Source organism: Lampetra planeri, chromosome 36, assembly GCF_965212315.1.
Source record: "Lampetra planeri chromosome 36, kcLamPlan1.2.h2, whole genome shotgun sequence".
Taxonomy (NCBI): domain Eukaryota; kingdom Metazoa; phylum Chordata; class Hyperoartia; order Petromyzontiformes; family Petromyzontidae; genus Lampetra; species Lampetra planeri.
This window is the reverse complement of record NC_136142.1, coordinates 5993529-6007316: the sequence shown is the minus strand read 5'-3', so window position 1 is coordinate 6007316 and position 13788 is coordinate 5993529. Positions and strand designations below refer to the sequence as shown.

Genomic DNA, 13788 nt, shown 5'->3' with positions numbered 1-13788 from the left:
CCCCCAACTCATTGGTGATGGTGGAGGCGAACACATTTCCGGCGTGATTCTCTCTAGATCCAGTATCGCTGCATACGTCCAATCTCGATTATTTTTCTTCTCGATTTGTTTTTACCCCTGCATCTGTCCACCCTTGATTTTTTACTGTCTTCACCTCCCCCACTCCTCCTTGTTCCAACCTTTGTGTCGCATCACCGAGTGATAGGGGACCCTGTCCGTGCTCGCCCGTGTAACGTCACCGGAGCCACTGTCTCCTCGCCTCGACTCTCGTCCGACGAGGTCATTTTTCACTCCACTGTTTTCTCACATCGCGAGTTTTCTCGGCCTCTCTCGTTAGACGGCTGCGAACGAGGTTGATTGTTTGGGGGTTATGCGAGAGATGCGTTTGGCAAAACAAAAACACCCAAATATCTTGAGCGATCTCTCAATGGCACTAAACAGAAGCGTTCAAAACAATCACAGCCGAGATGCTGAACACCTGGGATGCTCGCTCCAACACCGCGGCGGACACGCGGAGGTTCAGAGGGATGAGACTCGCACGGTAGACTCTTCACAAGACCAAGTGTGTGCGTCCGTTTATGGTTTCGTCACAACGAGCTCACACTGCTCTCGTATGTTTACAGTTTTGATTTAAAGCTTTCGTGACCGCAGGGATTGATATTCTTGGTTCTTTCGGTAAAGTCACGTAGAAGGGAAGTAATAAAATAATAAAAATATAAAACCAATTTTTTTTCTTCTTCTCTTCTACGTGACTTTACCGAAAGAACCAAGAATATGTTTACAGTTATATATTAGTCCACTGCTACAGTTCTTTGTTAGTCCACTGCTGGATAAAGTCGTCTGTACGCCGTGTCGGTCTTAGGGGATTGTTTCAGCGTATTTCACCACACTGGTCCCTGTGGTTTGGTGAAGTGAGAGTGTGACCCAGGACCGGTTGGTATATCACGCGCTGCTGGCGTTAGCCGTGGCCAGGAATGTGATGGACCGCAGTGGAGGGTCGGAATAGTATTCGATGACGATGTTACCCACAACGCCATGCCTTCACTTATCTAATTATGCTTTAATCATGGATGATACTTTTACAGACGCCATGTATAGCAACTGCTGTGTAACTTTACACTTACAACATCTGAAGTGCACAGGGCACTTTGTAACGAGTCATCGTTGAGTGCAGCCGCGCTTAAGCATTCTTCGCGAAGCGCAGCACAATAGGCGACGTATTTAGCCAGGCTCCTGAAGAAGCGCCCAGCGTGTGGAGCGAAACGTCGGACGTCGTGCCGAACAATTAGCACGGTTGGCTATGTACGGTGCGAAAGAAGTTCAACGTACATGCAGCAACACGTGGTACGACCCGAGAACGCATCGGAGAGCCGTACGGCAGCTAAACCAGAATCGGAACATTTATCCTGGAGAAATCCGATGAGTTATGAAGCTTTTTTTCACAGGATGTCCAAACCGCGAAAACCTTCCCAGCGGCTGACTTGACAATTTTGCATCGCCCAGAAATCTCTCTGCTACCGCTCTTGGTGAAGTTTAATGCGGAAGTTTTTGTTGTTGTTATTGCGCTGACGGCCCATTGCGGAGGGGGGAGCACTTGCCAATAGCATCCGGTACAGCAGGATTTGTTCAGCAAGCCCGACTCTGCTGATGAGCCAGAGAAGGACGAAACCGGTCCCAGAGTTTGCACGCGTGAACAAATTGTTGCTGCCGCTTGACTTGAGTCTGTAAATGTTTTAAATACAGAACAGGAAGTGATGTTTCATTTCGACGCAGCAGTCCTTGTTTTGGTGTAAGCGCCGCGCAATTGCTGCATCTGGGATCGGCTTCATAATTTAAAATTATTTTCTAATGCATCGTTTGACTGTTATATACAAATAATGGAGCAAAATGTGTCTCTTTAAAATCCATAAAGGTGTATATGTTATACGGGTTACTGAGCAACGGTGTTTTTCAACTTCAGTCTGCGTGTGCCCGCCCCTTCCCTGCCCACAATCCGCCTCTTTGTGATAAACAGTTTTTTGAATTCGTATGCAAATTAAGGCACTGCACGCACCTGATGATTAGAAATCGCGGGGGGGGGGAGCTGTCGCGTGGTGGTTCGTGAGAACTGGAGTTGAGAAGCACTGCTCTGGGAGTGTTTTATTGGCATCGCACTCGCCTGCGACCAAATCGTCAGAAATGTGCTCGTTCTCAGAAGCTAGCTGGGATTTTCGCCTGGTTAATGATGATAACAACAGTTTTGTCAACTTGGAATGCACCTCCGCACAGTAGTATTCGCTCTCGAAGTGCGCAAGGATGAATGACTTTCGAGGCGCACGAGGAATTCCAGATGAGCGGGGAAAAGTAGCCGGAACCGATCATGTGCTAATCCCCCCACCCGCCCTCTCTCCATGGTCTGCAGTCCTCTACATATGAAGGTGTTATCGGTCAAATTCACGAGTGTTTGTATGTGGGAGGAAACTGGAGCACTCGGAGTAAACCCCCACACATGCGAGGGGACAACACTCTATCCCCCACGCAGATGGAACAGGTGGAGCGCGCGTTTGCAAGCCAGAATACGAAACCACCTCGACGACCACGTTTCACAACTTTTGTGTGAGCCACCTACCCTCACCCCCGTCGTGCCGGATTACAGGCGTTTTAATCGAATTCTGTCGAGGGTCTTCACTCGAGGGGCTTGGCATAGCTTGCTGAAGGGTGAAAGGCTGGCAATTGGGGCGGGTGAGTCACGGGGACTTTGCCAACCCCCTGAGCTGCGTAGCGGGAGGGGGAAGAAGTTGGTGAAAGTTTTGAGCGTCGCTCGTTCGCATGACGTGGGTTTCTTCCGGCTTGTCCGATTTCCTTGCACGTGAAGTTTGTGGTTTTTTATCATTTCCCCGCACCGGTGACTGCACGACCACCGAAATAATTCACGGGTCTCGTCCACTTAACTAATCCGCCTAACGCAACGACCAAAAAATGCGCGCGGTTGGCTATGTACGGCGCGAAAGAAGTTTAACGCACATCATCATTCTACTCCCCCCCCCCCCTGGACAATGAGCTGCTGCTGCAGGTGATCGTTGGCCCCAGAAACACACCCCTCTCGTTTACGTAAATGAGAGAACGGCACACACGCGAGGGAAAATCGTAAACGAACAACGAAAACCGCTGAACAGTATTGAAATGTGTTGTTTACGCCGTCGTCATCACCGCCGCCCGAAGGTCGTGCATCATTTGCAACATCGACGGCCGCGCGATCTTTCGAGAGGCGCTCGTTCTCTATGCAACTCTTCCCTGGAGCAGAGACATCATCACGGCACGGCGCGGCATCAACGTCGGCGGGCCGGCCAAGGCCACTCGTCGAGAGAGGGGGGACAGCGGGTGGCTGCTCGGGCTAAAGGGAACTTTGCGGGTCTCGCCTCTGCGGCTGAGGTCACCAAAGCGGACACGGCGCTGCCTCCATCCTGTTAAACGTGGTGCAACGGGCGATTTCTGGAGCAGCGGCGTTTCCCCATTGTGACCCCCCTCCCCTCCCCGGCAGACCCGATTGTTGATTACCAAACGGTGGCAGATCGAAGAGGGCCATGTATCCACCACCACCTCCCCTTTGACACGCCGGTTGGCTACGTACGGTGCGAAATAAGTTCAAAGTGCGTACATCATACGTTCATGTGCTTTTTTGTTTACAAATGTTGGGCCCTGTTTCAAATAAAAACTTTGAATTGTGGGACTGCTTCCACCCCCCCCCCCGCCTTGGGAAGTTTCTCGGCCCACCTCTGCCACCAATCTTTCTGTGCAAATGAAGGCACAGCAGTCTTCACATCTGGTGGCTGGTAATTGTCGCCCATGGGGTGCAGTGGGGGAGGGTGGGTGTTAGGAGTGATCATTATATTACCAACACGTCGCCCAGAATTCACCAAAAATTAGTCAGATCTTGCAAGCTCAGCCGTGTCGAGCCTGGTGATTGCTTTGATGGGTGCTCACTACCAGGGCTTGCGAGGTGTGGCCAGGAGATGGCCGTGCTGAGTGTCTCCCCCCTCCTCCCGTGTCAATCCATGGTGGGTTTTCTCCGGGTTCTCCGGCTTGGTTGCACATGAAGCCGACGGCCCATTCATGGCGATGGTCAAACATTCCAATGTGATCATCGGTTAGAAGCTTTTCCTGGTGGAATGGGTGAAATTATTTAGACAGTAAGTGGCAATTTCGGCAGCCTACACACAAGTTAACCGTGGTGGCTGGAACGGTTCTGCATCGTTGGGGCTTAAAAGTCAGTAATTAGCTTTAAGCGTTCGGTTCGCTCGCACCGTTTGATGGCCGTGTGACCAAATGCAGCTCCCCTGTTGTCTGCTGAAAGCACAACGCCGGTGTGGTGTTCGCGTATTTTCAAATGGGAACTCAACTCGTCCCTGTTGGCCGAGGCGTCGATTGGAGTTGACAGCCTCAGCCTGATGACGAACAAGGGCGACGAGTATGATTCATTGGCATGATGGAAAGTGCCCAATCGGAACAAATGGAATATGGTTAAATTCATGTCACCGTAGCGAAAGAGCTGTACTTGTGAGCGATTTTAGACCTATTGATAGTAGCGTTAATAATGAAGCAGTGAATGTGATTTGGCCGTGATAAATAATGCCGGCTATTATTAACGCAAATGCATGATTTGCTGCCGAGCATTTGAAAGAGGCAGCCAAGCAGGGAAGCGCTTGTTCTCATGTTCAAATGACACGGGTGTAGTTGGTGAACTTGCCATGCAATGTCACCAAGTGCACCATTGTCCTGTTTCTCACTCAGCTGGCAGTCGCCCTCCAGCAACAACAACAACCTATTCTTAGGTTTTTTCGGTAAAGTCACGTAGGAAAAAAATTAAAATTAATAAAATAAAAATCACGACGTTTCGGAGGCAACACAAGCGTCCGTCTTCAGGTGGAACCGTCACAGCACGACTGTTGCATTAATTTTTTACCTACGTGACTTTACCGAAAAAACCTAAGAATATGAATCTTTACAGACACTAAAGCTTCAAATCTAGAAACAACAACCTAAACAAAACAGGAGGGCGGAGGAGCGACGATCGCAATGAGCAGAGCACCTCACAACAACGAGCAGCAGAGCACCGGGCGGCTAAAACACAACAAGTGGGCACAGTGGCTAACAGCAGCGGTGCGTCTGGCAGTCATCTCGGTAGTCAAATAGTACATGCCCCTCCCCCACTTCTCTCGCGTCCCCCTTCTTCCTCTTGATAATAGTTATATTGTTGATGATTAGTTATATTGTTGATTATTAGTTACCTTGTTGATGTTAGTTACCTTGTTGATGCTAGTTACCTTGTTGATGCGTGTCTCTCTCATCATCATCACGGTGGCTAGGAGATGTTAACTGCCTCGCCTGGTATACAGGAGGTCGTGGGTTCGATCCTGACCTTGACGCCTGCTGCTGTATATTTGGAGTTTGCGTGTCTCTCTCTCCCCCGTGGTCGCGTGGATTTTTCTCCGGGCCCTCCGGTTTTCCCCTCCACATTTAGAATCAACAACATCAGGCGTTGAGAGTGTTTGGCTGCTATACATTTCATCACGATAAGCCACTTCGTTGAGTTATCATGTGTGATAGCCAGGTCGCTTCTGGAAAAGAGCTATGTTGCTCAGTGGACCTTACCTGTTAAAATAAAAAAAGTATATATTTTTTAGGGCCCAATCTATCCCTATTCACTAAGTCCGGCCGTGCAGATCTCGGACTTTTGTTTGTGGAATTTCTGCCCCCCACTTCTGCGCCCGAGATGAGTTGAAAAAGAAAATCACAATAACAACAACAACAATTGATCATCGTTGAGGTGACCGGGTGTCTCAGGTTTCCCCGAGACATTCTGAGCCAGCACCGCTCAGATCCTTCGGCTGGATTCCGACCGTTGCCTGCTTAAATTTTGATTTAAAGCTTTTAGGACTGCAAGGATTCATATTCTTGGTTCTTTCGGTAAAGTCACGTAGAAGGGAAATAATCAAATAAAAAATATATAAAACAATACAATTTTTTTTATTGTTTTATAAACAAGTTTTTTATTGTTTTAGAAACAATAAACACTTTTTTTTTAATTGTTTTATATATTTTATATTTTATTATTTCCCTTCTACGTGACTTTTTCTTGTTTTATAAACAATTTTTTTTAATAAACAATAAACATTATATATATATTTATTTCCCTTCTACGTGACTTTACCGAAAGAACCAATAATACGTCGCCTTGCTGTTTTTTCGGGGCTTTCTCAAGCGTTGCAAGTTGATGGGTTCTCAACGCGGTCACCATTGACTTAACACAGAGACCCATGACACGTACACAGAAATAATTCGAAGACTCACATGGAGACTCGCAGACTCCAATGTATGCATGTACGTTTGAACTTCTTTCGCACCGTATAAAGCCAACCGTGCTAATCGAAGGTGCGGGGAAAAATGTATTCGCTGACATAAAGACTGAACCATGATTGATACCAGGTTCCCAAGCGCCAATAACCACACGCAAAAAAAAAACCGAATCGCAATTGAATTAGAATTGTATTAGAATTGCCGTGCATGGAGTTGACTATTGAAGTGCCTTCAGAGAAGAGGAGTTTTCCTAACAGCACAACGTTATACGTCTTATCTGTGGGTAGGTGCAGATGGGATGTTTTTGTCACTTCTTTCAGGGACACACACAATTTTGGAATCGCGCATAGCAGCAGCAGCAGCATCGCCACCCTGCTGAGAAAACCCGATAGAGAAACTTGAGACTCGGTGAGAATTTCCTGGGTGGACAATCATAGCAGCAGCAGCAGCATCGCCACCCTGCTGAGAAAACCTGATAGAGAAACTTGAGACTCGGTGAGAATTCCCTGGGTGGACAATCATAGCAGCAGCAGCAACAACAACAAATGCCCGTGTCATAACGCCGATCGATTCGGAGGCATGGATAATCGAGGTAGCTAGCGGCTTATAGGATGGTGGCGGACAAGAGGAAGTCGGAGATTGGCAGGAGGGAGCGCAATTATTTGAAATCGCGGTCAGCATGAGAAACCAAGCCCCTCGACACGGATGTGGAGGCATCGAAGATGGAAACTCGTGGGGAGCGATGGGCCGGGGGAATTGTTTTGTATTGAGGGGTGGGAGAGGTGGTGGGGGGAGGCGGAGAGTGGCTCATCGAAGGAGGAGGTGGCAGGCGGAGACGGTGACAGACGCTGGCTCGGGCTGATATAAAGAGGCACCACTCCCTGACAAACGCAGGGCTTTGTACGACTCCGATCACGGTGGGTGTCGGTGTGAATGTGAGTGCCCTGTAAACACCCCCTCCCCCCCGCGCTGTAATCAGTGCCGGATTAAATATGTATTTACTATATAACACGATTTTTGTTCCTGGGTAGTAAGTGTTATTTTCTAATTGCTTATAACTCAAAAGTATAGAACATGTCTATTTTTAAATCCTTTATATTAAGTTCACTTGCTTGCGCGCTTACGACCGTGCAAATCTTTCGGTCGTTTTTTAACCCACTTCCCGTGATCCAATCGAGCTGACATTTTGCACACAGACTTGTTGAGCGTGACAATTTATTTTCGTGAAAATGTTTTTCCTAAATTTTAGACTTTTTAGGAAAAAATAAATTATATTTAATTACCAATTGGTTAATGGTGGCAAGCAATCATCTGACCCATAGGTGGCAGCCATCTCAAGCCAGAGGACGAGAGGACTCTAGCCGCCACGCATATAAATGATTTATAGTGAAAAACTTTGTTTTTACGGGTTAATTTTTCCCGATAAACTTTGCTTTTGTGACCAGGACTTTACGGGAAGGAATGACACAAATTGCACACGTTTTCTCATTGAAAATAGGTACATTTCTAAATATCACTGTCCTGGTCACAAAAGCAAAGTTTGTGGGGAATAATAGACATTTTCTGTACTTTTGAGGCATAAGCAATTGGAAAATAACACTACCCAGGAACAATTTTTTTTTTACACTGAATTATCGTAGCAGCACAAGTAGCTGCATAAGTAGCTACGGGCCTCGCACTTTCAAGGGCCCCGCCGATAAATGCTTTCAAGCTATCAATTCCGTCTTAATTTGGGAGCTTTCGTGACTGCAGGAATTATTCTTTGGTTCTTTTCGGTTAAGTCACGTCTAAAAATAAAATAATAAATCAGAATCAATTCCGGTTCAGTGATTCTGCACTTGCTCTATTACTATAGTGCTATACCGTCTTCAAATTTTACGAACGACTGGGTGTTTAAGGTTAGCGATTTGTCGTATTCTCTGTCTGTATAGCAAATAAAAAAAATATTTATTATGCAAGTAAAAAAATTGTGTTTTAATATTTGTGTTTTTTTGGTAATTTAGGGCCCTTTTATAGCATATGCTACAGGCCCAGTTTTCTTTTCAATACACCGGTGTGCTGTACCAGTAACGAATTGGCATATTCTGTTTTCGTGACAAACCTTACTAATTGGCTGTGTCGGGTGGTGGCGGGTTTAACGACACATTTCTCTGACCACTCTGCTGCTTCGATACGAATTATGGGGCAATTGCTCGAGACGTCGCCTGCTACGTGCGTTTCCTCTTTAAGGGTCGTGTGCTGTGGACGAATGAGTTGGTTGGGGCTTTGTTATCCATGCTGGTGCATCAATGCCGACGCAGTGCGATATCTCACACACACACACGTGTACTCTGCTTCACTGTAAACATGTTAAGGCCCCTGTGAGTGACTCATCACAAGGTTGGCACTGAACAATACAGAAGCTGAGCCGTAGGTGAAATGCTGTTCGCAACCACAAATAATTCGAGAGTAATCATAATGAGTACATTTGGTATCCACGCGATTCCTAAAGCGCAAAGGCTGTCGCGAAAACCCCGGCATGTAAAAAATGCATTTTAAAACAATTCTAGCGCTAACGCTTGGTGGACAATGCGACGACGACTCTTCGAGTCGAGACGTAGAAGATTTGCCCCCCTGGTGTGGTCGATGAGGCCCCATTGAGGTGACTTCAGAAGTACTTCTGTGACATCATCTTCCACACTCGTTCTCGCAAGTAAAAAATGCCATTTTTTACTTTTCCAAGAAATCCTCGCCGAGTTTGTAAGATCTGCTTGGTTCTTTCGGTAAAGTCACGTAGAAGGGAAGTAATAAAATAATAAAAATAAAACATAATAAAATAATATAATATAATAATTTTATATAATATAATCGGAGTGGGGGTGGGGGGTGAAACCTAACATTGGGTTGCATCAAAGTCCCCACCGTGCACAATAACTCCCCAAACTTCTTTCGACGAATCGATTTCAAAATTCAATTTTGTTTTTCTTCCTACCCAGCCGATTTCACGCGCACCATGCCGGCTCACGTGCAGCTGCTGACCTTCCTGATCGTCGTCGCCGGGGTCACCGCCGGGGTCACCTCCCGCCACGAGAAGGAGGATAAGGAGCCGCGAGAAGGCTGGAGCCACCTCGTCCTCGCGCAGTCGTGGCCGCAGAGCGTCTGCAAGAAGCTGCAGTCGGAGCACCTCAAGTGCTACGTCCCCGACTCGGTGAAAAAAAGCTGGACGATCCATGGCCTCTGGACCTACCACAGGGAGAGCTGCAACGACCTGTGGCCGTTCCAAATCGCCAACATCCAGGACCTGGTGCCCTACATGAACGAGTATTGGCCCGCTCTGAAAGCGTCCAACTCCACATTCTTCTGGTCGCGTGAGTGGTCGCGCCACGGCACGTGCGCGGCTCAGCTGTCGGCGCTCGGCTCCCAGCACAAGTACTTCGCCAAAGCTATCGAGCTCTACCAGATGATCGACGTGGCCGGGGCGCTGGGCGACGCGGGCATCTACCCTTCGCACGGGAAGGGCTACAAGTTCAAGCACGTGCTCGCGGCCATCAGCGCCGCGTTCGGGGTCACGCCCAAGATCATGTGCCTCGACATGCCGCGCTTTCAGGACGCGCAGATGCTGTCGGAGATTCACGTGTGCTGGACGAAAGATTTTTTGCTGGTCGATTGCTCGAAGGTGCCCGATTTCAACGCCGCCGCCGACAAACGCGGCAACCCTCAGAGTGGCCCGGCCGGCGCTTTGCATTGCAACCCCACGAAGTGGCTGTTCTACCCGGACATCAGCATGCCAGCGGCGTGCTTGTGAGGGTCGCAGTCAAAACCACCGTGTCGCTGTGCGCTTGTCTCTTCCCTTTTCCGCGGCGCGCCGTTCGTGGCAATGCGTAAATGCATTGAATTGTTCGTGTCCAAAGTGTGTCCTTTTTTGAAGTAACAATTAATGAGCGCACACAACACTGAAGCGCCCAAAAGCGAAGAGCAACGGTGAAGGCATTGTGGGTCAGAGTTCTGGAGGGGTTCCAGATTATTTAATTAACCTGAAAAAATATATCTGAAAACTAGGCCGAGATACACGGAGCTTCGGACGATCGGTATCTAAGACACCGTTTCGGAATGATGGGCCCCGCTCTAAATGCTTTCAAGCTATAAATTCCGAACTTAATTTGGAGCTTTTGTGACTGCAGGAATTACTCTTTGGTTCTTTCGGTAAAGTCACGTATAAAGATAAAATAATAAATACAATACTAGCAATACTAGCATAGCTATCAATTCCGGTTCAGTGATTCTGCACTTGCTCTATTACTATAGTACTATACTGCCTTCAACTTTATGAACGACTGGGTATTTAAGGTTAGCAATTTGTCGTATTATCTGACTGTATAGCAAAATGAGAAAATACAATTACTTTACTATGCAAATAAAAAATTCACGTATTTTATTATTTGTGTTTTTTTTTTTATTTAGGGCCCCTTTATAACATTATGCTACAGGCCCCGCACTAGCTTAGTCCGGCACTGTCGTGAGTGAAAATGACCCCCTAACCCCCCCCCCCCCACGACGATCGCTTTCTCGCCGGGGTTGTACCATGTGCAGTTTTGTTCCCCTTGTTGAATAAATGCTTCAGGAGACGGTTATAAATAATCATTCTCACATGCAGTGTCTTGTGACTGAACCGCAGAAACGATACGTCCTTCAGATTTTCAAGGGGCATTTAATGCATCACGCCAATCTGATTTCATGGCACTCTAACAAGGAAAGGCTTTGTTTCACGACGTTTTCATATGTATTTATTTTAGTCTGTACGTCATGTATGTTGAACTTCTTTTGCGCCGTACGCAGCCAACCGCGCTAATCGGAGGTGTGGGGGATGGACAACAAACTAAACACAAAAAGCAGTTCTGAAGAAATTAGTTTTTAATAGCGATTAAGTAAAAGCGCATAGCTCCTTATCTCGGAAGGAAGAGCGTTCCAGACGGCCGCAGAAGCGCATCTGAAAGCGCGCGACGCGGTGACGCCCCGTCTTTGTCTGATGGCCAAGCCAAAAGTTGGATGGATGACGTGTCATCATCATCATCAGCGGCCACGACCAACCTACGACCCGGACGAAGGCCTCTCCCCAATCCGTCACCACCTCTTCCCAAGCCGTCACCACCTCTCCCCAAGCCGTCACCACCTCTCCCGGCGGTGCCCGCGACGGCACAATCCACCCAGCACGTCGCCCGCCCCTGGACGGACCGTCCGTGCCTTCTTCGCGGGACCGATCTCAAGTTCAAGTTCATTTATTAGGTATAGCCCTGTGAGCCATTCGGCTCTTGAATCTCACCGCTCCATCGCTGTGGCGGAAGCACCGCGTGCAAATCGTTGCCGTTACACCATCCCCGTGTCTCGACCTCCATTGCCCGTCGTCCCTTCCAGCTGTGACGTGCCCTGCCCGAACCCACACAACATACCCGAATGGTCTAACACGTGGTAGGCTTTCGCAACCAATATTAACCCATAAGAGGGTTTTTTTCGTGCTTAGATCGCGCAAATATAACTGCGTCGTTAAACCCGCCACCACCCAACACAACCAATTAGTAAGGGATTGGACACGTAAACAAAACGCCACATAGTTACTTCAGCCCACCGGTGTTGAAGAGTTAAATCCACGACTTTTACAATGTGAGTACGACGTTTCGCTGGTAATTACATCCAGAATCATCGGGTGATTTGCCAGAATATGAATGAAGAGTCTTCCCCACGCCAATTGAGTCATGGGGCTTGTTTGACCAAATGTCAACGACAGCGCATCCCGAGGTGGTCGTAGCAAGATTCCGACGGCGGTGGTGGTGGTTTGTGGAGCTGTCGAGTGACGCCGAGAATCGGACCGTGAAGCCAGCGATTAATGTTCTAGAAGGGAGCGTGGGACGTATTGTACCCATCAGGATTCTTCCACGTTGCTACCTCAAGATGTGTTTGCATTCAGATGCTCATGTAAGTGAAAACTGTAATTGTACATTTCTCAAATTGTCTGCTTCACAGGCAGCAGTAGCAGCCTATTATCGTCATCATCATCATCACCACCGATACTCTATTATACGAAAGAAATGAAAATTACTGCAACAAGCGAAATCAAAATTAACAAGGTAGAATGACACTTTATTTCTCGTCAAACATCAATATGAAAACGATCTCCGGGCGAATATGTACATCTCGGGAAGCCAGAAATTAAGTTTTTAATGGCAGTAGATTTTTGTTTAGCGATTTTGAATCGAAAACGGCATGCGGATCAAACAACAACGAAAAACAAAAGCTCACGAAACGAATTAATCCCTCGCATGATACTCGACTCGATGGGGAATAAAATGCAAGAGGGGGGGGGGGGGAGGAATATCTTCGCCCGCTAGTGAACGCACAAAACTTTAAACCAACCTCAATGACGGTGTTGTCAATGGATATCCCACTTCCACCCATACGTGTTTTCATTCCCCCAGGAACAAATATTTGGTTCGTATTTCTAGTCCATTGGGACACTTCTAGTTTCGATTCCGGGGGGTTGGGTTAGTTCAAACTACAATCATTGATTAGCAAAATATCGGGTGTACTATTCTAAAAGCAAACTGAGCAACTGGTTCACAAAATAGTTCAGAAGACCAATTTTTTTGTTAAATATTTAATTTGAAAGTGCATGGCTTTAGACTCGTATACAAAGATAGATTACTTTGTTTTTAAAAAACACATTTATAAATAATTGCATGGGGAAGAAATATACCCAAATATTGGTTGACACGAGAGGGAACAGATTTCTATTCTCCGACAGCGGAGTGTAGCAACTATGTGGAAACCTTCCGTGAGCCAATGAGGACGATTAAACTCCCCCACCCCCGCCGCAGGTTTTTCACGTTGTGTGTCGGCCAACGCAAGTTCAGGAGGGCATGGGTTCGAGCCCGACACCCGGACGCCTGCTGCTATATATTTGGGAGTTCGCATGCCTCTCTCGCTCTCTCTCTCCCCGTGGTTTGCGTGGATTTTTCTCCGGTCCGTCCGGTTTTTCCCTTCCACATTTCGAATCAACACGCGTTCAAGCGTATTTGGCTGCTATGCATTTACACGTGATAAGCCAACTTCATTTGTGATGGCCGGGTGTCTCCGCGTGAATTTCCACGTCCAGGCAGAGAAGGGGGGGGGGGGGACAAAGGAGTCCATGCGAAGCGCTCCAAAACGCCCACCCAGAAACCGCTCCGCAAACACCCACCACGCAGCGTGGCCGAACGCTGCGACTCCCAACTATCGTACTCGTGACGTAATCGATTAATCCATGTATTATTGCTTTGATTAATCGATTAATCATACCGTTAACAAAAAAACAGCATACAGAGTCGCATATCATTTGCGTACATTAACAATCAACACGCTGGGCATGCACTGTGGGAAGAGAGTGCTGCGTTTTTCGAGGCGCCACTCGGCGGCGTTTGCAATTTCGAAACGGCTGCCGAG

General features: G+C 47.6%; 1 pseudogene; it reads left to right on the top strand.

Annotated features, from left to right (window-relative positions):
* Nucleotides 1–9316: 9316 nt before the first annotated feature.
* On the top strand, nt 9317–10701 carry LOC144730635 (ribonuclease T2 pseudogene; annotated as a pseudogene).
* Nucleotides 10702–13788: the final 3087 nt, after the last annotated feature.